The sequence below is a fragment of the Podarcis liolepis genome (genome assembly GCF_965112155.1).
Source record: "Podarcis liolepis genome assembly, chromosome: 4".
Taxonomy (NCBI): domain Eukaryota; kingdom Metazoa; phylum Chordata; class Lepidosauria; order Squamata; family Lacertidae; genus Podarcis; species Podarcis liolepis.
In genome coordinates, this window is record NC_139558.1 from 75,217,086 (window position 1) to 75,240,009 (window position 22,924).

Here is a 22,924-nt window from a genome sequence, read left to right on the forward strand (position 1 = left end):
TTTTTGTTTTCATTTGTTTTGTACGAAAAATGGTATACAAGAACACAAAAATAAATAACTAAACATTTAAAAATCTCATTTGCGGCCCATCTAAAATGACACACCTACATTATTGCAGCCAAAACAAAAATAGTCTGCTTCATTTTGAGAAACTAAGCTGATCCTGTTAAGTGTAGATATTGACGTTTAATAGTATTAATAGATAATGATGCAATTAGCACCACATAAACTATTACAAACTATTATGACCTATATGCCTTAGTAAAATCTGTATTTATAGAGTACCCTGGCAACAGACTAATAGTACTTAAGGAATCACTTGCTCAACCACGATTCTTATTTTAGTGGCCCAATTAAAACCTGATATCTCAACAAGCGATGTGCTTCTAAAGAAAATTTCTCCCCAAACAAACTAGTGTACATGTGCGAGACAGAAGTTTCTCACTTCTGTTGCACTTCCAGCATGTATGATAAGTAGGCCTATTTTTATTATTATTTCTATTAAGCCCTATTCTGAGGGTCCACACAGATAATGGTTTGCTCTTGCAAGTATAGAGGGAGAAGTGGAAGCAGCTACTTCCTGCTGATTCGGGAGCAACCAAGTAGACGTGTCTTTGTCTGCCTGCCTGCCTCCCTTCTCTCACCCAGGGAAGTTGATAATGTAATAGCTATAGAGCTGGTCCATGGAGGGAGACCCGGATTTAAATTCTGACTCTGCCCCAAAACTTAATATGAGAATTTAGGCTGAGAGTATGCAAACTAAAAAAAAGCCCTGCTAGTCCAGCATTCTATTTTCCAAAGCGGTCTCTGACAAGTCCAAAGGTAGGCAATAGCTCTCCATTTCTGTTGTTCAGAGACATACTTCCCATACCTCTCAGCCATCTTGATTTTCCCAGGACACCCCAGAATTACAGAAGCCATCTCAACTTCTTCTTTTTTTTAACATAAATATACAGTTTTAATCCAAATTTTCACAAATTCCATACTTTTGGACTTCCTTCAACTTCTCTGACAATCGTCCATATTTAACTCTTGCTTACGCATTTCTTCTGCTCTCTATTGCCATTAGTCCCCCCTCCAATCATCCATTTTCATTTAACAATATACCTCAGTTTTTACAGTGCTTCTTCAAACCCCACCAGCGTTGTTTGTACTTCACATGTACTTTTCAGATATTCCACAAATTTCCCCCAGTCCTCGATGAACTTTTGGTCTCGAAGATATCTAACTTTCCCTGTTAACTTGTCCAGTTCTGCATAGTCTGTTAATTTCATCCTCCATTCCTCTTTCGTCGGTATTTCCTCTTGTTTCCACTTCTGAGCCAGTAGAATTCTTGCTGCTGTAACTGCATATTGAAAAAGCTTATAATCCTTCCTTCTTATTTCCTTTCCTGTAATGCCTAAAAGTAGGGATTCTGGTTTCTTAACAAAAGTATACTTCAACATTTTTTTCATCTCATTATATATCATCTCCCAGAAGCCCTTCACTTTCTTACACTCCCACCACATATGATAAAACGTTCCTTCTTTTTCTTTACACTTCCAGCATTTATTACAGGTTTTATACATTTTTGCTAATTGTACCGGTGTAATATACCATCTGTAAAACATTTTCATGACGTTTTCTTTTAACGCAGTACAAGCAGTAAATCTTAAGTTGAAGCCATCTCAACTTCTGATTCAATCCTGGAATGTCCTGTTTCCCCCCTCCAGCGCCTCTGCTGCTGAGCTTGGTGTTTGTAGCCAGCGCTTGCGCTTGCAGTAGTGCTGCTGCTCGTGAAAGAAATGGGTCTTTTGGCGCCATGCTCTTGCGTGAGTCAAAACTGTACACAGTACGGCTGCACCATAGGTCTGCATAAAGATATTATGATATTGGTAGTTGTATTTTTTTGTCCCTTTCCTACGTCACAGGATTATTGCGATTTTAAAAGAGGGGGAAATCATGCTATGCAAAATTACCGGTGGGCCTAAGAACATCTGACAGAGAAAAAAATAATAATTTCCATTTAATTCCGTTGAAACAAACTGGCTTGGAATCCCATCTCGCCTAAAAGGGACTTATTTTCACATTTCAATTACAATTTCATAAACTGACAGTGAAGTTTTCAGCTTATTATTGGACCCAGTGGTTTATTGTTTCTTTTTTTAAAAAAAAAAAAAAGCAAACCAATGTGTGTTCAATGGAATTTACTCCTTGGTAAATGAATTCAGGATTGCAGCACAAATTTGCTGCAGGCATCAGAAGAACATGCAGTAACAAAACCAAAATTTCCTAATTCCCTAGTCTGTTACATTAAGAACCACAAGGATAAAATACAACACATTAAAATTACAACTTCTGTGTTTCATGTTCTCCAAAAGATTTCCTGTGTGTTAGAAATCTTGGGTTTTTGCACCTACAAATTCAATTATTAGATTTGGGATAATGCTAAAGTCTTCAGTGATGTTCTTTCTGCATTACAAATGGGCTATTAAATCAGTGAAGTGCCAATCAAGTGCTTTTGTGTGCTGAAAAATGGTTTAACAAAAGCGTTTTTGCAGGCCTCTCCTTCTCGCACTATAGTCAGTGTCACCTATATATGATAATTGCAATGTATTTTTTTGTAGCACCATCAGCCTCAAATTGAAAAGAACACGATTCTCACCCCTCCTTTTTTAATAAAAAGTCATAATCATAGCATCCCACATATTTGGGGCTTTATTAAAGTGTCTAAGGACATCTAATATGCCTAAGCAACCCTTTGTATGATTTTTTTTGTTGTAACAGGAGGAGTGAATGTGTTTAATGATCCCAAGAGAGGAATGACACCTTGGAGCTTTAGATTCACTTGCCTGCTGTACAGTTTAACCTAACTATTTTACGTTTTCACATTATTGGCAATAGTCAAACTGACTCCCCATCCGCATTTGTAATTCTTCCATGGGTTCCTTCTGTCCCATATTTTGTACCACATTCTGTTTTCTGATTTTACATGTACAATTTCATTGAGGCATTTCAGAACATGGGCCATGTACTCTTACTCCACTTTTTTTGCACACAAATAACCTTGCACATTACTATTGGGGTTTTTTTGTGTGTGTTTGCTATCTAATCACCTGCATAAAGCCCTTTCTGGCTTCCTAGAGTTCATCAAGCAGAGTAGATAAAAAGAGAGAAATCCAGAGCCTATACTATTCTACTTCTTACTGGATTTCTTACCCACTCTTCACCATATGGTCAAAGGTCTGGTTACAACAGCTGTAAAATACAATATTACGATCAGCTAAAACAAATTACAAGCGAATAGGGTGGATAGTAGATGAATACTAGCAAGTCACAACAGCGTCGGAGCAAGCCGATCGGGCGCCTGGGGCAGCGCATGTGCCCTGCGCCCAGAGGCGGTGCCAGCTGTCTACATAAGCTTGGAGCATGGTTTAGCCAAATTAAAAACAAATATGTGAACAGAATAAATGGAAAGTGTTTCAAGAGCAAACAATCCATGCACAATGGATTTTAGTGGTTCTGAAAATCCAACCTACAAGAATGGTAGAGAGCATGTATGTGTGTTGGTGCTAATCCACAAGCAGGAGAAGGTAAATGAGAACTGTTAAATTCAGGACCAACGAGGGATTCAGAAGCATCCCTGCTACTAATAATTACCAGAATCTCAGCTACATGTCAACATCTTTGCCATTATGAAGATTGCAACCTTGGAATCTGAACCACGAAATGGCTGGCCCAGAAGTGTTTAATACATTGCCTGCCCCCACATGGATATGCCATTCATTTTGACATGAAATACCAATACCAATTTGCTTCATTTCCAATGTTACTATTGATCATTGAATATTGAAACCTTTTTCATTTCCTACAATAAAATTCCAGATGACTTAATTCAATGTGAATATGAGTCAAGGTGTGCTTTTTAAGTTGCAAGGTATTGTGAGAAGCACACTTAAAAATGCTCAGGGATTTCATATCACCATATCCCATTTAAATATGCTTGCCAACTTCAGTTGTAGAGTACTATTCATCTGTCAGTAAATTGATGTCATTTCCCCCCTTAGAATCTATCCCTAAATTTCAAAAGGCACTGAAGATCCATAGACAATAATGCCATTAACCTTCTCATGTTTAAGTTTTCTCATCTATTAAGATAGGATATTTTCTACCACAATGAGCTTTTTCACCTTAATTTATTAATGTTTGCAAAGCCAATTCAGACCAAGAGACATAAATCGCTGCTGAAATGCAGAGCCTTATCCTCTTAATTTTAAGATATGATTTGTATATAAAAATACACTTCAGAAATTCAAAGACTATTGAAATGTGAAGATTCTACTGTAAATAATCACATTTCTGAAATAAAAGGTTTTTCCTCTTCCCATAGCTGTTCCTTTGATCTGGAAATTTAGCTTCTGGGGTATCTTTCAGACCTGGTCCATTTTACCAGCTCTCACAATTCCTATTATGCCTAAAAATGCTTACATTACATTGTTTCAAAGTATTACAAAAGAGAATGGCTTAATTTTACAGGATTTGTCTCCACCACAAGCACTTCTGTATGTTTAGATGAAGTAAACATGAAAGTCAGCATGCTCTGGATTTAAATCACAAATCATTTACAGCACAATCCTATACATGTTTATTCATATGTAGGTCTCATTGTAGTCAATGGGACTTTGTCCAAGGAAACTTTGGTATAGGATTGTAGATTTAAAGACTAAGGTTGCAATCTCATATCCAATTTCCTAGGAGTAAACGCCACTGAGGGACTATTTCTAAATAAACACATGTATTTCAATGAAAGTATCAAGTTTTCCTTATATATAAAATGAAGGATACTTCCAAGCTGAAGAAGAGACTGTAACTAACTAAGCTTCTCCTTTGCAACCCCACTGATCTGAATAGGGGTTGTTCCATGCCAACTGGAACACTTGCATGGTGCCATTCAAATCAAAGAGGATGCCACAGTACAGTTTTCTGATAGATTGTACCCAAAGTGCGCAGGGTTTAGGCTGCAATCCAAAACACATTTTCCTAGGAGTAAGCCCCACGGAGCTCTATGAGAATTACTTCTGAGTAAACATGTATAAAATTTGTCTGTTGTTTTTAAATAAGTATCTTTAAATTTTGTAACAGACATTTAAAATAAGCAGAGACAATTTTTTATTGTCGAGGTGCAAAGTTAAAGCACACAGTTGTCTGCTTTTTTAAGGAATGGTTTTATTCTGCTGAGTCCCCTTCACAAACACGTCTTCTAAAAATGAGGAATAAGCTTTTTCTTAAAACAAACATTACATTATATGTTATCAAAAAGGCATTTATGTTCATTGTTTCATGAAATGCCAATTTATTTAAATATAATGGATTAATTGATTGAAGAGTATATGATTAACAAACTACAAAATATTTAAACAATCCACAATATCGCTTAATCCACTATCATTTAGAACATTATGAGATCTCCAGAATGATAGTACTAGCACACTCTCTAATACCGCATTTTTCACTATATAAGACACACTTTTTCCCTCCTAAAAAGTAAGGGGGGATGTGTGTGCGTCTTATGGAGCGAATGCAGGCTGTGCAGCTATCGCTGAAGCCAGAACAGAAAGAGATTACTACGCAGCAATCCCTCTTGCTGTTCTGGCTTCAGCGATAGCTGCGCAAAGCCTCTTCAACAACATTTGATTCAGAATATATTTTTTTCTTGTTTTCCTCCTCTAAAAACTAGGTGCGTCTTATGATCGGGTGCGTCTTATAGAGCGAAAAATACGGTAAGCATCTTGTGTGTTTAGCCGTGTGCTGCACAAGCAGCAGGTCTTCCCCTTCCTCTTTCTCTATGCCCCCAAAACCTGCTCTGGTGCTATTTTATATTGGTAGCCGCTCTGGGGCTCCTTTTTTGGAAGGAAGGGTGGCATATAAGAATCACAAACAATTTAACACATTTTAATACGACTTATGCAAGTCTATTAATGAAATTCATGCTAAAGGGCAGTTGAGCCAAGGGATCTTTGTCAGCTGAGAGAAAGAGAATATATTGGCATGCTTAAGAGCTTAACAGGTGCGAGTATCCTGGAGGCAATTATTAGGGTTAGGGGATGCACACTACAAGATTAAAAAACTCTTAACTTTGCCCCAGCCTTGTTTTCCCCACCAAGCTGTATAGCAAGAAAGGTTTAGGTTAGGACTAGCAGCCAGCTCTTATCCTGAGCCTGTTGGCAGATGGCCTGAACAGGTGTGCTTCTGTTGGGGGGTTGAGGACACACTGCAACAATCTGTTGCGTCACTCCCAAGTCCCAAGTTGTACATTCTGAATGATGGAACTACTTTCAAGAAAGGGAGAAATGTACATATGTGTGCTAAGAATGAGGTAGCATATTTAGTACAAAGGAAGATGTTCTGCATGAAGGCATAACAAGCTAGCTTCTCAAACTATTCTTTATGTTGATGGGAAACTGCAGGAACACATATCTCATATCTGTTTCTGTCAATATGTGCTCTTTTTGTAGCTATAGACAAAAGCAATTTCTGTCTCATTCTTAGTTTTTCACTATGTGTGAAATGGATACATTTTTACTGAATATCAAGGACGAAGCTTGATCCTTGAGGTACTGTTTCTGTCTGTAGTACAGCATGAATACTTGCAAGGTGGTGGTTTTTGTGTGCTTTGGGTCTCTCATGCCTAGATGCAGAATCAAAGTATCAGCACCTTAAATGAGGGGGCAGCCAACAGCTGTCGTTGGACTCTAACTCCCATCAGCCCCAGCCAGCATGGCCAGTGGTGAGAGCTGTAGTTCAGCAGCAGCAGGAGGATGTAAAGTATTGTAACCATTAGTATATATGGGGGGGGGGACAAACAATCCCTCCAAGCACCTTTTGCAAAGTCACAGGAATGGAAATGGCTATGAGACAACAAACAATTTCTGCAGCTATGTATTTACTTCTGAAAGACTGCCTGCTTTCTTTTTGTTGAACAACTGAACACTTAGAATGCAACAGAAGAAAATATTTCTGGGTAGAGGTTAAAGTTTTAAGAACAGTGAATATGTTTGTGTGCACCCAAAGGTCCAGGGAAGGCAGGAATGGTCACTACAGTTAGTGCACCACATGAATAATTCTTTTTTACACACACACACACACACACACACACACACACATGAATGTGAAGCAAGCATTTGTGATTTTAGAAGTGCATTTCTACAAAGTATATATACGTACATTTATACTGTTTCCCCACAAAGCTATCTAAACATTCATGGTGAAATTGTGTTTAAGAACACTGTCAATTTGTTTTTCCAAACAAACCAGTAAAATATTGTATACACATACAACTGTTTAGGCCAAGGGCAACACTCACTTGGTTAGTCAGGCTCTGGTTGTTCATTTCCTACCTCCAAAGATCGCAAGGGGCGGGTGGGGGCTGGGGAGGCAACCTTTGACTAAAGGGAAAGACTGGAGAAGCTTCATGGCGATACTGGGTTTAGACACTCTTTTTAGTATTTCATGCTTCTTGTATTGTACGAGCATAATCACTTCATAATTCTCAGTCTTCTCAGTGAATATACCCTATTTTTCGCTCTATAAGACGCACCAGACCACAAGACGCACCTAGTTTTGGGGGGAGGAAAACAAGAAAAAAAATATTCTGAATCTCAGAAGCCAGAACAGCAAGAGGGATTGCTGCGCAGTGAAAGCAGCAATCCCTCTTGCTGTTCTGGCTTCTGGGATAGCTGTGCAGCCTGCATTCGCTCCATAAGATGCACACATATTTCCCCTTACTTTTTAGGAGGGAAAAAAAACTATCAGTCATTACTTGTATATTACACTAAAGTTTGCATTCTGCAGCACAGATTATTGTTCATGGCTCCTAGCAGAGGTGCCATCTCTACCAAGGCTGATTCAAGTATGAAAAAAATGCAGTAGAACTCCCACACCCAATTTTCCATATCATTTGTGGTTTGGCTTGCTTTGTGCTGGAATGTCAACTTCTCTTAAGAGGCACTCCTTGCTCCATCTTTAAAATATGGCCCATTTTCAGGCATATCTTAGGTCACTGGACCAGATTTCAGATCTCATATGGGTGGCTTTGAAGCACATTAACCACTTGGGGATATACACAATGCATTCACTTGGACAAGGAGACTTCCAATGCGAATTAAATAAAGATGTTTCATGAAGGGAATACTGATGTCTGTTTATATAGAATTTAAACTTAATACCTGGCAAAGGAGAAAATAATTATAAGAATAGACATATTTGTGCATATAGTGAAGTTTTACACTGTGATATTTAAAGCGCAAATGCCCCTTGAGATAAATTGGGACTGTCCTTTCTTTGGCCATGAAGGAAGACTCTAAGGTGTCCTTAAAGCCATTGTACAGGTCACTAATATGGATTTCTTTCACCATTTGGGCAGGTCACAATTACCAAGAATTTACAGGTGTCGGAATAGGCAGATGTATATTTATGATACCACTATTGACATTCAAGGGACTCATTACAAGATCTAGTAATCACTGTTTTATAACTGTTTTATAACAGATACAAAATGTATTTCTTTAGCCTTTGAGATGGGTCAGCACATTCCCAAGGCCAGCTCGAGGTGTGTTTTTTGGGTTGGTTTTTTTTTGTAATTTAATTAATAGGATCCCCATCTCCCGCTTTCTGATAGCAAAGGTAAATGAATTGTATGTGTAGGCAGCTTCAGACTAAATAAACAAGCCAAACCACAAATTATAGGGCAACTAAGTCTTCCTTAAAGGCTCCAATGGATTTACCTATCAGACTTCCTAAATTCTGCTGTTTCACACATCCACATTTTTAAGAATGCAATATATAGCAAAGTCAAAAGTTCCAATTCTTAAAAAGAGATGAGTTTGTGCAAGAAAAAGATTTACTTCTGAAAGGTAAGCTCCGGTATTAATTACAAATTAATGACACAGTAGCAATCACAGTCATGGGGCGACAGATGGAGTGGTACAAAAGAGGGACTTGTTTTACCTTTCTAAAGATCATTTACTGAAGCCATGAATCCAAATCAGTTATCACAAAATAATTCAAAATGAATTAATCCAGAAAGAATGACACATTAGAAATAAAATGGGAAAATAATCTCATAAGCTTTCTTAGAAAAAAGAAGAGACACCCAACATGTTTCACTCTTTATGAAAAAAAGTTGATGACAGCTGCAATCTTAGCCCCACTTGCTAGCAGTAAGACCTATTGGATTAAACATTAAATAGACTTTATTTCTGAGTAGACATGGCTAGGACTGGGCTGCAATATGCATTAAGTACTTATCTGTTTATAAAGCAGAGTTGCATAAAATACTTCAAATTCTTCTCCAGCAGAATATCAAATTTCTAGGCACCTAGGATTTTTCCTGTTGGCAAATCATTTGAAATTTGTAATCTTGATAACAGTGGATAACTTTCCAACTTAATTATTGTCCTGAAAATGTTTCCTTCCTGTTTCCAAATTTAGCTTAAGGTGTCTTTGCAGTTTGCACAGCAAGGCCATTTATAGCCCAATCCTATATACATGTTTGCTCAGAAGCAAGTCTCACTGACTTCAGTGGAATTTACTTTCAACTAAAACAGTCAAGAGAGTCTAAGAGCCTAGCAGCAACCTCTCAGAAATTTCCCATCAAGTGTGCATAGAATCTCAGGTTGAATCCCTTTCTCAAGAATTACGTTCAGATTACTGGTCCTTTCCCCCCCTTTCAGTAAGCACCCTTAGACAATGTGAAGTTGCCCAGCTTTGACCCCTCCTTACAAGTTCTGCAACACCACCCATGTGGCTCGGCTCAGCATTTTCCTTTCCCCTGTAACTCCTCACTCTCTTTTCTCTTCTTGCATTCTTACATTCCTTTCTCACTCAAATTCAGCACTGAATTGAAGTTTTTTTGAGTTTGGGAAAATCTCATTCTGTAAACATGGGTGGGTAGAAACGAGGGAAAGAGCAGGACTTGGTTTAAGGGACCAGAAAGAAGGGTTGAGCCTATAGACAGCCAAAACCAGGGAGAGAGGAAAAGAGCCACAGCAGGCATTGCCCACTGTATAGCCTCCTACCCAGCCCTTCAAATGCAAGCAGATTTCCAGCTCCTGGATAGATTCCAGAGCTAAATCGACAGCTCAGGTGACCAATGGGAGATTAGCAGAAAGGGGTACTCGACCTGGAGTGGCTAAATAGGTGGCAGAAGGTGGATTTACCACACTCTAGCCTTAACTCTTCCCGTGCCTGCCACTAACACCTAGGGACTCCTGCTTCTTTACCCCATCTTCCCCTACCCCCAAGCATCAGCTACGTGCCTTCAGTTGAAAATTTGGTATCATTTAGAATATTAAAAATCCTGATTCAAATGGAAACAAGAGCCCTTTTCGCATTTTCAACTTAAATCTTTCCTATTATTATTGTTGTTGTTGTGAGGAATTAGGAAATTAATTTAGCAGTTCTTTTTGTGTGTGTGTTTTTGTTAACCTTCTAACCAGACCATATGCTTAGAGGAGAATAATCTTAAGCACTTCGCTCTGAAAAGATTTGAGCGTCCTAAAATCACGCCTCAGAAACACCAGGGAGATTTGCAGAAAGAAAAAGCTTAGAAGTCCTCGGGCATCTGCTTCAATACAAACGCGGCAGCAGTAACTGCTAGATCGGAGGAGACTGAGTAACAGCAACACACTAATAATAATAATAATAATAGATGGTGGGAATTCTGGCAAAAGTTCGCTGGGGTCCGAGCTCGCTTTTATCCCTGCATTTCACAATTTAATTTTCTCCGTACCCGCGCATGTGTCTTTCAGCGCGACTTATTATTTATATCAAATGAAAATAATACTTCGCGCCGCAGAAAGAAAGCTTACGCCACAGTAAAATCTCACTGGAGGGACGTTATTTTTTGTGTGTGCGGGTTTACTCGGAAGTAAGTCGCCCTGAGAGCTTTACTCCGAGGAGCGGGAAGAAAGTGCGCACCGGGTTGCAGCCTTCATTCAAGGCGTAATCCTAGGAGACGTCTCCTCGGTTTCGCCGGCCTTGCTTCCCACGTAAGTGCGGCTTCTCGCAGGCACTTCTATTTGAGAGTTTACAAGCCCCGGGCTCTACTCCCTTCCGAATGGAGACACTCGGAGGGACGGCAGGCACTCTTACCCGCGAGTAAGCCCATTGAGCACAGTGGGGCTTACTTCCGAGTAGACCGTCAAAGGGCTGCGCCGTCCTTCGGGCGCCGCCAAACTTTTAATTTTTTAATTTATTTTTTGTGAGCGCCCTCTTTTTTTCTCCTCAAGAGAGAGAACTTTTGCCTCCCTTTCCTCCCCCCCACTTAAAACTCCCCCCTCCCGCCAACAGCATCTCCCCTCTCGCAACCCCTCGAGAGGGCGGAGCCGCAGCTAGCCACACCTCCTCACCCCCCACTGACCCCGGAAGCGCGGGTACCTCTCTCATCTTCTGTCAGCCTCCCACGCCAATTCAACACTTTAATGTAGGGACGGCCACCACCCTCCCCTCAGGCGAGTCTCTCATTGGCTCTTAGTCCCGCCCCGCCATCCCCGCTCATATCCCCCATTAGTTGACAGCCGTGCCACTCCCAGAGGAGCCTCGCGTCTACAAACAGCCATGCAGTCCGCCTCTTTCCATCCGCCTTTAATTTGCTGCCCTCCCCATTGGAGGAGCTCCGGCCCTGAGGAAAAACAAATCCGCTTTGTCCCCGGTGTATTGGTCTTGACGCCTGTCGATCAAGCGCCACCGATGCTTATCATTGGAGAGTATACGTATGGTTAAGGCTGACCTGGTTAATAACTTGTGTTTTATTTGTCCGGGCTGACTGCCAGGGTGACCAATGATTGGCTAAAAACGCGTCTCTTCACGCCGCCTAGCAGGTTAGGTTGCGAGGCCTCCACACACACCCCTCCCCTTTTCTACGCATTTCTATTTCTCCCTTTATTTATTTATTTCTTTCATAAACTTAAATGACCTCGGAGGGGTGGGAGAAGGGAAAGCGCTTGCTGAGGTCCGATGACCAATAGCAGATCCAGCAGGGGAGGAGTCGAGAGAGGCATAGACCAATGGCACTGGAGTACAGTTAGCAATCTGCCAGCCAATCAAATTTCGCAACTCCCGGCACCAGCGGGTGGCGGCGACGGGCGTTAATCACTGTCTGGATTTGGCAAGGAACTGGATTGTACCATTCACAGATAAAGAAGGGTGTTCTAGGGAGCGGGAGCAGTGGACTGTTCCATTCTCAAATTATGGGGAATGCATTTACGCACGAGCGAAAAAAAGGAAGACCCCGCAGAAGCGAATGAAGGATGGAAAAACAGTTTATCTGAGTTGGTTTTCCTTCTTGTCTGGGTTTCTGGTACCTTAAAGGCTGTCACACTTTCCAAAGCAGGCAGCTTTTCTGTCTTGCTGAGTTAAGACGATAAACCTATATAAACCATTCTCATATCATCATCATTACTATTACTGTTAATAATGAATTGTTAGTCGCTGACTGAAAACAGGTCTCTTAAGTAATTTACAAGAGATGATAAACCACAAGCCATAGCGTAAAATCAGAAACAATACTTTATAACAGGGGTTTCCAAACCGTGGTTTTTGGATTCATTCAGGTGGCCTGCAGTGTGTCTAGATTTGTTACTGAAGACAGACGAGGCCGCTTCCATCATATTAAATATTCATACAGTATTGATTTTTAATTGCTTCTTTCATTTCTTATATTGTTTTTATCCACAGGTTATTGCAATTAAAGCTACAGTCTTACCTACCCACCCACTAATTTGGACTAGGGCAAGGGTTAAATTCAGTAGGCTTTACTTCTGAGTAGACATTGTTAGGTGCCATATAGGTAACTGGCATATAAACAGTTTGAATATCCAGTGTGCATGCAAACATGCATTGTAAACGCAATTAAAGCAGTAAGATGCAACTGTGTTCGATTATTTCATAGATTTGTAGTGTTGGAAGGGAATATGAGGATCATCTAGTCCAACCCCCTGCAGTGCAGGAATCTTTCGCCCAACATGGGGCTCCATCCTGAAATTAAGAGTCTCATGCTCTACAAAACACACACACATAGAGCCATGTTGTTAGAAGGGACCCTGAGGATCATCTAGTCCAACCCCCCTGCTATGCAGGAATATTCAGCTTTTCCTTACGGGGATTGAACCTGTAAACTTTTTGTTTTCAACACCATGCTCTAACCAACTGAGCTATCTAGGCCACAAGAGCGTGAAGACCATTTAAGCAACCTTTTGGAACCAAAAGCTGAGGAGCCTTTTTAAAACTTTGATATGTTTCAACCACCAAACTATTTTGAAATTCAATAAATCACATACATCTGGTTCAGAACAAGTTACTCAACGGATCACCAAACCATGGCAAGACCAGGATATTGCTCATCTTAAAGCAATGCAAAGATCCGTAGAACCCTTTTTGAAAAATGTCATCTTCCTCTAGTCTTAAACCAGGGGTAGCTAACCTGTGACCCATATGTTGTTGGTTTACAACCCTGACTGTTGAGCATGAAGGCTGAGATATCCAACATTTCCACATACTTTGACTATTCTGAAATTTTATGTAAATGTGAACTTTAATTAAATGAGTACTTTAAGTGCTACAAAAATATTTTAAGCATTAGTGTTGCTGTTTGATATGGTAAGCTAGAGTGCCTTCCATATGAGAAAATTTTCATTTATCCTTTATTTCTTTCATTTCTTATAGTTCCAGATATGTATAGGACAGTGATAAATAAGAAGGAGAAATCAAGATAAAGAAAGTTAACTTCACAAAAGTACTATGTAAAATAATAATATAAAAAGTGCCTGGAATACAGTACCCAGTTATGAGACAAAATCTGGCAGACAATTTGATACTTGGGTGATTACCTTCCTGGGATTATCACCAAACTGGTCCACGTAAGGCGGATGTGGCACTCCAGATGGTTGCTAAACTACAACTCCCATCAGCACCAACACACATGGTGAGGGATGATGGGAGTTATAGTTCAATAACATCTGGAGGATGAAAGGTTCTGCACATCTCATATAAAACATACTGTCCCCTTTGGTGTTAAACTTTTTGTGAACTACCCTGAGATCTTTGGATGAAGGTTGGTATATACATTTAATAAATAAATATACTATAATACTTTGGAATTCCTGGCTCCCAGATACCCCTAAATAAAGGATGGTTGTAGTTGCTCAGTAACAAGAGTCCTTCTGCACATTTTCTCTCTTCTCTCTTGTTTTCTATTTTTATTTCTTTTACTAATTACCTGAAGTAGTTTGGAGTCAATGCTGAGTTTCCTTTGAGCTGAGGTTTTAATTAAGGCCAGCAAAATCAGGAATACAAGATCTGTTTTATGCATCAGAGACCTTCTGCAGAACTCAGCCCAAGTGTCTGTCCAAAGAAAAGCATTCTGTTCATCTTCTTCCATTTATGAAAAGGTCATGCTTGACCTTACTTTCCCAGGCTGGACAATAGTTTTTCATAGAAAAAACATATGGTTTATTTTAATTATTGAGTTTTTATTAGGCTTATATAGTACATCCAAAAGTTTTTAAAAATGTATAAACAAGTATAGTACATGCATAATAATAGGCACAAGTAGAACATTGGGTCTCGACCTTTGCGTATGTCATGTAAAGTAACATTTGTTAGTGAGAGAAATGGAAGGCGGAAAGAGGCTGAGAAGATGGTATGAGAGCAATAAAATGAGAGGAAGAATAAGCTCATGAGAAAACAAATATTCGTTTTTCATAGCTCAAATACAGTTCTCTTTAACATACCAACAAAGTAGGCTATTGGGCTGCTTCTTAAAATTGAAGTTGGACCCCTGCCTGCAATAGACACTTTCTAGTGAGGTCTGAAGGGAGCTTGAGATATATAGCCTACTTTTAACTAGTTGTGTGTGCGTGTTTGTTCGATTTGGGAGCTAGAAGGCCTGACTTGAAAACCAAACATTCTAGGCTATTTGACTAATAATAGTACCCACTCACACTTTTTAATGCCTTGTTTTCTTTTTTCTTTTTTGTTAAAAGGCCATTCTGGTTCATTACAGCCTCTACACTTTGTACTTAAGGCAAATACAACCTGTACTTTTGAGTTGAGAATTTTTAACTTGTGTACTTGGGTGATATCGTGGTTAATTAACATTCTTTGCTGTGCAGGAGAACTATTATACCTGGGAGAGGGAGGAATGAAAAGTGATAAACACTATAGCTAAAAGTGAAGTTGGGAGGTCATTTCCTGTGGGTATGGATGTGTGCATATGCATATAGAATCATAGAGTTGGAAGAGACCACAAGGGCCATCGAGTCCAACCCCCTGCCAAGCAGGAAACACCATCAGAGCACTCCCGACATATGGTTGTCAAGCCTCTGCTTAAAGACCTCCAAAGAAGGAGACTCCACCACACTCCTTGGCAGCAAATTCCACTGTCTAATAGCTCTTACTGTCAGGAAGTTCTTCCTAATGTTTAGGTGGAATCTTCTTTCTTGTAGTTTGTATATTGAGGCTTTAAGATATCAGGAGAGGGGCACTTGCTCCTATCTAAAGAGTAAACAATCATTTAGTATGACACTGCCCTTTGAGAAGCATTGGAGAATAAGTACTCCTTATGACTTAAGACTGTGGGTGGGAACAGTGGGTGGGGGAGGGAGAGAAAGAAAGAAAGGAAGTGATCAATGTGAAAAGAGGAAGACTATTGTATAGCAAAGATATTGAATATAAGGTCCATCTTATAGGACATTTGTGTGTTAGGCTTAAGAGTCTGTGTGCCAACCAAGAACTTTGGAGACCCATGGTTTATTGAGGAATTTTGTTAGGGAACATGGTATTCAGCGTGCGAGGTTGACTAGTTCTCTGATTTCTCTTCCAGTTTTGCAACACTTTCATGCTTCCCACGTATTGTAGAGCTATGCTTGCATTCATAAGTGGCCTGTGTGGCAGCGTAGGTGGAGTATCGCTGCTCTCCTGGCTTCTGAACACAGGCACATTGCTGGCACTTACCAGAGTGGGAGGGATGCAGATGGAGCAGGGAGAAGAAAAGGTTAAGGGGCAAACTCCAAATCTGGAGTGGAGTCCCTAAGATGGTTGGTGGTGCCTTTTACGTCTCCTTCGGAAGACCCCTGCAGCTAAACTGGTGCCAAACGTATTGCTTTCCTTTCCTTTGGACCACATCAGTGAGGCTGGGCATGGGTGTCTTGTCATCTGGAAGCCCAGGACATCCATGCACACTGCTTAGGCTTGCGCCCCTGGGAGGTCGCTTTGGTGCTGATAACGCAAGCAGTTTGACATCACCCCCTGGAGGTGCACTCAATTCTCTTGAGACAGACAACAAGAATAATATACCATATTTCTGGCAAGCCACCCAAGGCAGTTTACAATTTTAAAGTACCCGTAAAACAAATATTTTATCTAATTTCAGTCCTTTCAGACCAGCTGGGAGAGAGAACGATGCTACATAATTAATGATAATGTTCACGTCTCAAGCTCTGGGCTCTGTTCAGTGTTTAGAAGAAACTCCCCAAATTGGAAAGGACCTACTCTAATTTGCCACACATTATCAAGAGCCTGCTCTGACATCACATACCTTACCACCACTATCTCATTTTGGAAGGTTTTCTTAACTGTGTGGGTACCACTGTTATTTAGTGGGTGCTCTCTATCAGTAGTGAAGCTATGTGCTTTAATGTTTGCACAAATTATTAATTGTTTTCTGTTTAATGTCTATGTACCAAAAAAAATAATGTTAAAAATAAATATTAAACATACGGGAGAAGCAGTTTCCTAAGATATATAAGACCCAAGCTGTTCAAGTCTTCACAAACTTAATATTTTCAATTAAAAGTGAGAGGAAAAATTATGCTTCATTCTGTGCCAAAGAGCACATGAGGGCAAACCCATGCCTCAGAGCACCTGCCAACCATTGCCCAGGCTGGTGCCTGATTTGCTCGCATAGTGACCATCAAGATTCCAGTAAATCTGTGGGCAGGAAGCACGCATAATTGTTTCCTTCTTTTAAGAAGGGCAGCATGACCTGCTGGAACTGCTGCTATGAACTCATCTCTAATTTTATTACACTGTGCTGTTAGTTTAAGCCAAGAGGCCAAGTGCAAAAGAAGCTTTCTGTGCCCAGAAGCTGGTTTTGAAAATCTGCCATCACTTCACGATATTAGCATCAATACAGTGCCTCGTGCACCCACATATTAATTGCTATTCCACCCTGTGTTTTAAAGAAATGACATTTATTTTCCTCTGTTGCATATAGTCGAAGTGATTGAAAAACACTGAGACCACACCTTAATCTCCTCTCAATATTCTTAATAAACTATCCCCTGTAATATAGGAATGCCGCCACTTGAGTCCACAAATTATAGTCTGCAGAAAGCAGTGAATGAGGACAGAAGTTCCGGAAGAATACAGAATAAGCACCTTCAACGAAGCACAGGCAGGGAATTTCTGCAGCAATGCTTTAAAGACTAAGGAAAAATAAATCCACCAGCCAAACTAATCTGAAGATGTTTTCCCTGTCTCAAAATATAGTTAGGCGTGTGTTTGGAATCAGGACAGAGGAAAAGAGCTGCCCGCTTTTTTCAAACCAGATGTGACCATGCTTCCAGGGCTTCTTTATCATTACCCAGGCCAGGGGCAGGGAACGTTTTCCAGCTTGAGGGCTGTATCCTCATCGGGGCCACACACCTGCAGTGTGCAAGGCCAGGGGCACTTATACACACCCTCTAATCTCCATCCAGGCAAGCAAGAAGTGAAGGGAGCAACCCTATGGGCAAGAAGCTGGTGTAAAGCAGGCAAACATAAGTGAAGGCAGCATAAAGTTGCACTAGCGCCAAACCCTTTCCAGCAGCAAAGGTGCTGCTGCTCTTCTGCCAAAGCCTGGCAGAGGAAGGCAAGCCTTTTAAAAGGTGTTCTGTGCTGGGTTACCAAGTCACTTAAGCAAACTGAATGGGCTTCAGATCCAGACTAAGCCCTCTCTCTCTGGTCCTGCCCCTGACACCCCTTTTGAGGGACTTAGGCGCTGCATTCACATCAAAGTTTGTCCCATCTTCATGTTGTTTTCCGAACTTATTTTCCATATATATTATATTCGAGCTGCCACGTGCTGTAAAAGCCACTTCCAGAATTGCAGCACGGGTTTAGCACTTGTTCCCATATTTTGGGGGAGCAGATTTTCATGAAGCAAATAGCACAGCAGTGAGCACGAAATGTGCACTAGATTACCCTATGGTTCCAGAAGTAGCTTTCACATTGTGTGAAAATTCAGATAGAATGCAGAACCTAGCTGGGGGATGTCATGGAAACAGAATAACTTGCCCGTGTGAATGAGGCATTACAACGGCATCAGCTCAACCACTTGGCTGAGCCCTGGCAGAGTCAGGAAGAGCAAGTTACGCAGGTGTATCTTCAGCTGAGCCAGGGTTCGGGACCTAAAGCCAGTTGAGCCAGGAGGGTGTAAACCAGAGACAGGAAGGGGTGTGGAATGGAGAGAATCCAAAAGGCCAGATTTATAAGTCAGATACAGTGGTACCTCGGGTTAAGTACTTAATTCGTTCTGGAGGTCCGTTCTTAACCTGAAACTGTTCTTAACCTGAAGCACCACTTTAGCTAATGGGGCCTCCCACTGCTGCCACTGCGCCATTGGAGCACAATTTCTGACTCATCCTGAAACAAAGTTCTTAACCCGAGGTACTATTTCTGGGTTAGCGGAGTCTGTAACCTGAAGCGTCTGTAACCTGAAGCGTATGTAACCCGAGGTACCACTGTACTCATTTGTTTGCACTCTGTCCTGCAAGCATTTAGAAGCAGCAGTATAGCTATAGATGCAACACTAAACATTTCACCAATTTGAATCAATCCTCTTTGCTTTATACCAGTTCAAATGATACAGAAGTCTTTGTAAGTCGTCGTTGAGGTGAATCCCAGTCTCTGACAACCTCTTTCAAAACTCCCATTTTGCAAAAGCACAATGCGCATAGAAAACTGGTGCAACACTCCAGAAAAGTAGAAGAAATCGTGGCATGATAAACCATATGTTTAATACTGTGTGCCAGCTCAAACAGTCAAAATTATTATAATGTTCTACATTGTTTCCCAGTCTCTACTTTACCTGAGTCAACTTGTTCAGACCTTTTAAAAAAGACTCTTAAAAGAGAATATTCTCTCCAGTTTATACCAAAGGAAAAACTAAATTGAATTGCAGCTCCACCAGCAGTGTGTGCAAAAAAATAAGCACAAAGTTATGAAACAAAGGAACTCCAGTTAGCATTGTCCCCAGTTAGTGTTGTTGCATTTCATTCCTACTGCCCCACCCTTATTTCCACACCCCCTTGCTGAGTGTGGCTGCAGTATGTGGGATGTGATATGTAAGTAGCAGTCAAGCACAACATTCCTTGTTTTCCTAGCGTGGACATGCGAGGGAATGTTTCGTCCAGCCAGTTGAAAACTTCCTGTTTCTTCCTGGCTGGGACATACTTCCTTTGCATGTGACTTTTTTTTTCTTCCTTCGTCATTGGAGAAGCATCTTTTAGCTAGAACAGAGGACACTGGGACTATCTCCATATGGGATAGATCCACATGTATATACTTTGTAACTAAGTCTGCCTTCCAACTGTGAACTGATGTGAGTAAACTTCTTTTATATACTTTACACAAGATTGTGGCATGTTTATTCTTTTAAGAGGGATATAAGAGAATTTACCAACTATCTGCTGTGCGTTTAAAAAGGGGAATGTAAAACTCTGCTAAGTTATAGAACTTGCTAGCGCAAGTTAGGAAGGATATTAATAAACAATATATTCTCTCCTGCCTCCCTGAACATTCCCACACAGTAGCCCACCAGGATTTCACTGTTCCAGCAATTCACAGAAAGGTACTATCAGATACAGGTGGGAATTCAACTTGCCCAGCAAGTTACAAGTGAATGGGGAAAGCATGCACATTCCACCACACACCTTGATGCGAAAAGCTGAGGAGAAAGCAGTGCAGATAGCTATGCACACCTTCCATCTGCAGCCTAAGTTTTGATGGGTTGGGTTGGGTTCCATATTTCTATTTAAACAATGGTTGCAGACAGTAGTTTATGAAATGATGCTGAAAGCCAATCTACACAGAGCTTTGTGGGGGTCAAGAGCAGTCTCACAGAGTGCCCTCGACTTGCATGGAATTCACTGTAAGCCAGACGTTTGATGGCAGAAGCTACCGGTGGCAACACATTGTGACTAATAACAACGTAAGAACTGGCTGCCAGTTAGCTACTGGGCTAGGTTCAAGGTGCTGGTATCAGGGTAGAAAGCCCTATGCAGCTTGGGATACCGGGATACCTGAAAGACTGCCTCATTCTACATATACCCAACCAACCCCTGCATTTTGCAGGAGAGCGCATCCTGCGGATACCATCTGATCAGGCAGTTCTTTTCAGGATGCTGGAACCTAGTGTGGTGATACGTAGGCTTTGGAGTGCCCTATTATTGCATATTGGGCAGGCACCATCTCTATTGCCTTTTTGGCACGTTCTCAATCTGTTCCTCTTTCAATAAGCCTTCTAGAATATTTATCCCAGTTGGTATCTTTCTAGGATTTGAGTAGATTATATGCATGTGCTGTTGCTGTTTTAAATTGCTTTTTATATTTATAATTCTCAAATAGCCAGTGGCATAGCATGGGGAGGGGCAGTTGCCCTGGGCGCAAAATTGCTAGGGTGCAAATTTTTAACACCTGGTGCTGCCTCAATACAGATGCGCGCTTCCGTTGTTGGGCCCATTGAAAACATGTTCTCTATGAGAACCAGGAAGTGACCTCTCCAAACAATGGAATGATTCTTCTTATTCCTGTGGCTGGAATTTCCTGGGTGAAGCAGATGCCCCCCTCTGCATGGCCTCAGGTGCTGGCAACCTATGCCACACCACTGCTAAAAGCCGTTTCTATACGTACAGTTGTTTAAACTTTTGTACACAGTCAAACCTTGGTTATTGAACGTAATCTGTTCCAGAAGACCGTTCGACAACTGAAAACTGAAAGCGGAAGCCTCAATACAACAGGGAAACTCAAAACAGGAGCCACGTAGCACGTTCAAGCTTCTGAAAATCGTTTGAAGATGGGAGCAGTTACTTCTGGGTTTTTGGCATTCAGGAGCCGAAACTTTCCAAAACAGAGGGGTTCGGGAACTGAGGTTTGACTGTATGTCATGATTAGATGTTTGCTATTGTATTGTATATTGTTTGAGGATGCCTCATAGGAAGCCATTTGCAAATTAAACAAGCAATCAAGAGTGATGCTGGTTTGGGCTAAGCATCCTGTTTTCATAGTGGCCACCCAGTTGCCTTTGGCAGGGCTGCCATATGTCCAGAATTTCCAGGACATAGCCGCCAAAAATAACATCTGGGTGGAATTTTCAGAAAAGGGGGGGGGGTGTCCGGGAAAACCCGGGCGTATGGAAGCCCATATCGGAAGTTTTGGTGTTTTGGCGAATTTTCCAAAAAATAGCTTAAAGGCTATTTTCCCTACCTTTGGGAAGCCAGTTAGCAGGACCTGAGTGCAAAAGCACTCTCCCCACTTGTGATTTCCAGAGACTCGTATTCTGAGACTACAGTTACCCCTTACTTTCCTTTCTTCTGCCAAATAACAAACTCCAAAATATTCTTGTTATTGTGAGACACACCCAGGACAGAAGAATCCAAGGATTGGCTATTACATTTTGGATATTCAGTGCAGCTGTTCTTTATGACTGGACCTGCCCTAAATGCTCACAAATGCAGCTACAGTTTAAGGTATCTTAATCTTTAAAAGTTATCGGTGGAGGCAATGGTGACTTTTATCCTTGGTCTGGTTTAGAAGTACCCCCCCCCCAGTTTTAAAACAAAAAAACACCCCTTACTTTTTCACATATTAATTGATCTTTATTCTGTGACATAGTAATCCGTTATTTCAAATGTATTGATGTGAATTCTACTCATTTATTTCCCTCAGTTAAAAAGCAACACTTTCTGTTTTTTCTTCGTCATTATTGTTTGGTTGAAAGGTGGAAACTAAGAGAAGGGGAAATGTATAATCTTGGTTGCAAAGGGAAACAACTGGAAGCTTTCTAGACTGGTTTCATTTTTCAACCATGAGCACAAAGTAAACCATAGAGCTCCACCTTCTGGACAAATACTGGAGACAACATGTAATGATGTCAGAAAGCTTTGCAACACATAACAAAATTGAGCAATACATTAGGGGCCTTGCTGGTGTAACTGAGATCACTGCTTGGCTCAAGATCAGGCACTGTTCCCTGGAGAATTTAATAATCACAAATATTAAAAATACCTTACATTAACCAGACTAAATGTTTAGATAGTATGGTGCCAGTGTTTTATAGAAGTAAAACTCAAACACCAGCCTTATTTAGAAATAATTGGGATTCTCTTAGCGTTTCTGGTTGATTCAAATAAGGAAGTGTCCATCTTTTCCTCTGGTATTTTTTTTTTAAATTAGAAATATGCAATTTAATATTTCAGAAATTACCCCACCTTCAAATCAAAGGATATTGCAGGACTAAAGCAATCAGTATCTAGGACTCCCGTGGATGGGTCGAAATGAAAGCTACTTCTTTACCTTTACAGTGGTACGTCGGTTTAAGAACAGCCCTGTTTACGAACTATTTGGTTTAAGAACTCTGCAAAACCGGAAGTAGTGTCCCAGTTTGCAAACTTTACCTCAGTCTAAGAACGGAAGCTGAACGCTGAAAGGGCACCGGCAGCGGGAGGCCTCACTAGGGAAAGTGCGCCTCAGTTTAAGAACGATTTTGGTTCAAGAACGGACTTCCAGAACGGATTAAGTTCGTAAATTGAGGTACCACTGTATTCAGTTTTACTGAGAGAAGGAGCTAAAAGTGCAAAACAAAGCAATGACCCCACATTAATAATCCACCCCACGTGACAAAGGGGTA

General features: G+C 40.8%; 1 protein-coding gene across 5 annotated transcripts in view; it reads right to left on the reverse strand.

The window, feature by feature from the left end:
* ZBTB20 (zinc finger and BTB domain containing 20) overlaps positions 1–11,521 on the reverse strand; it is a 493,834-nt gene extending 482,313 nt beyond the window's left edge. For 3 of the 5 annotated variants that reach the window (XM_083500911.1, XM_083500914.1, XM_083500897.1), the window contains exon 1: positions 11,416–11,486. The gene's annotated coding sequence lies outside the window, so the exon portion shown is untranslated. Of the gene's footprint in view, positions 1–11,415 lie in introns of all 5 variants that reach the window. The other 2 variants (XM_083500912.1, XM_083500904.1) reach the window with 2 other exon arrangements.
* Between the last annotated feature and the right edge of the window lie 11,403 nt (positions 11,522–22,924).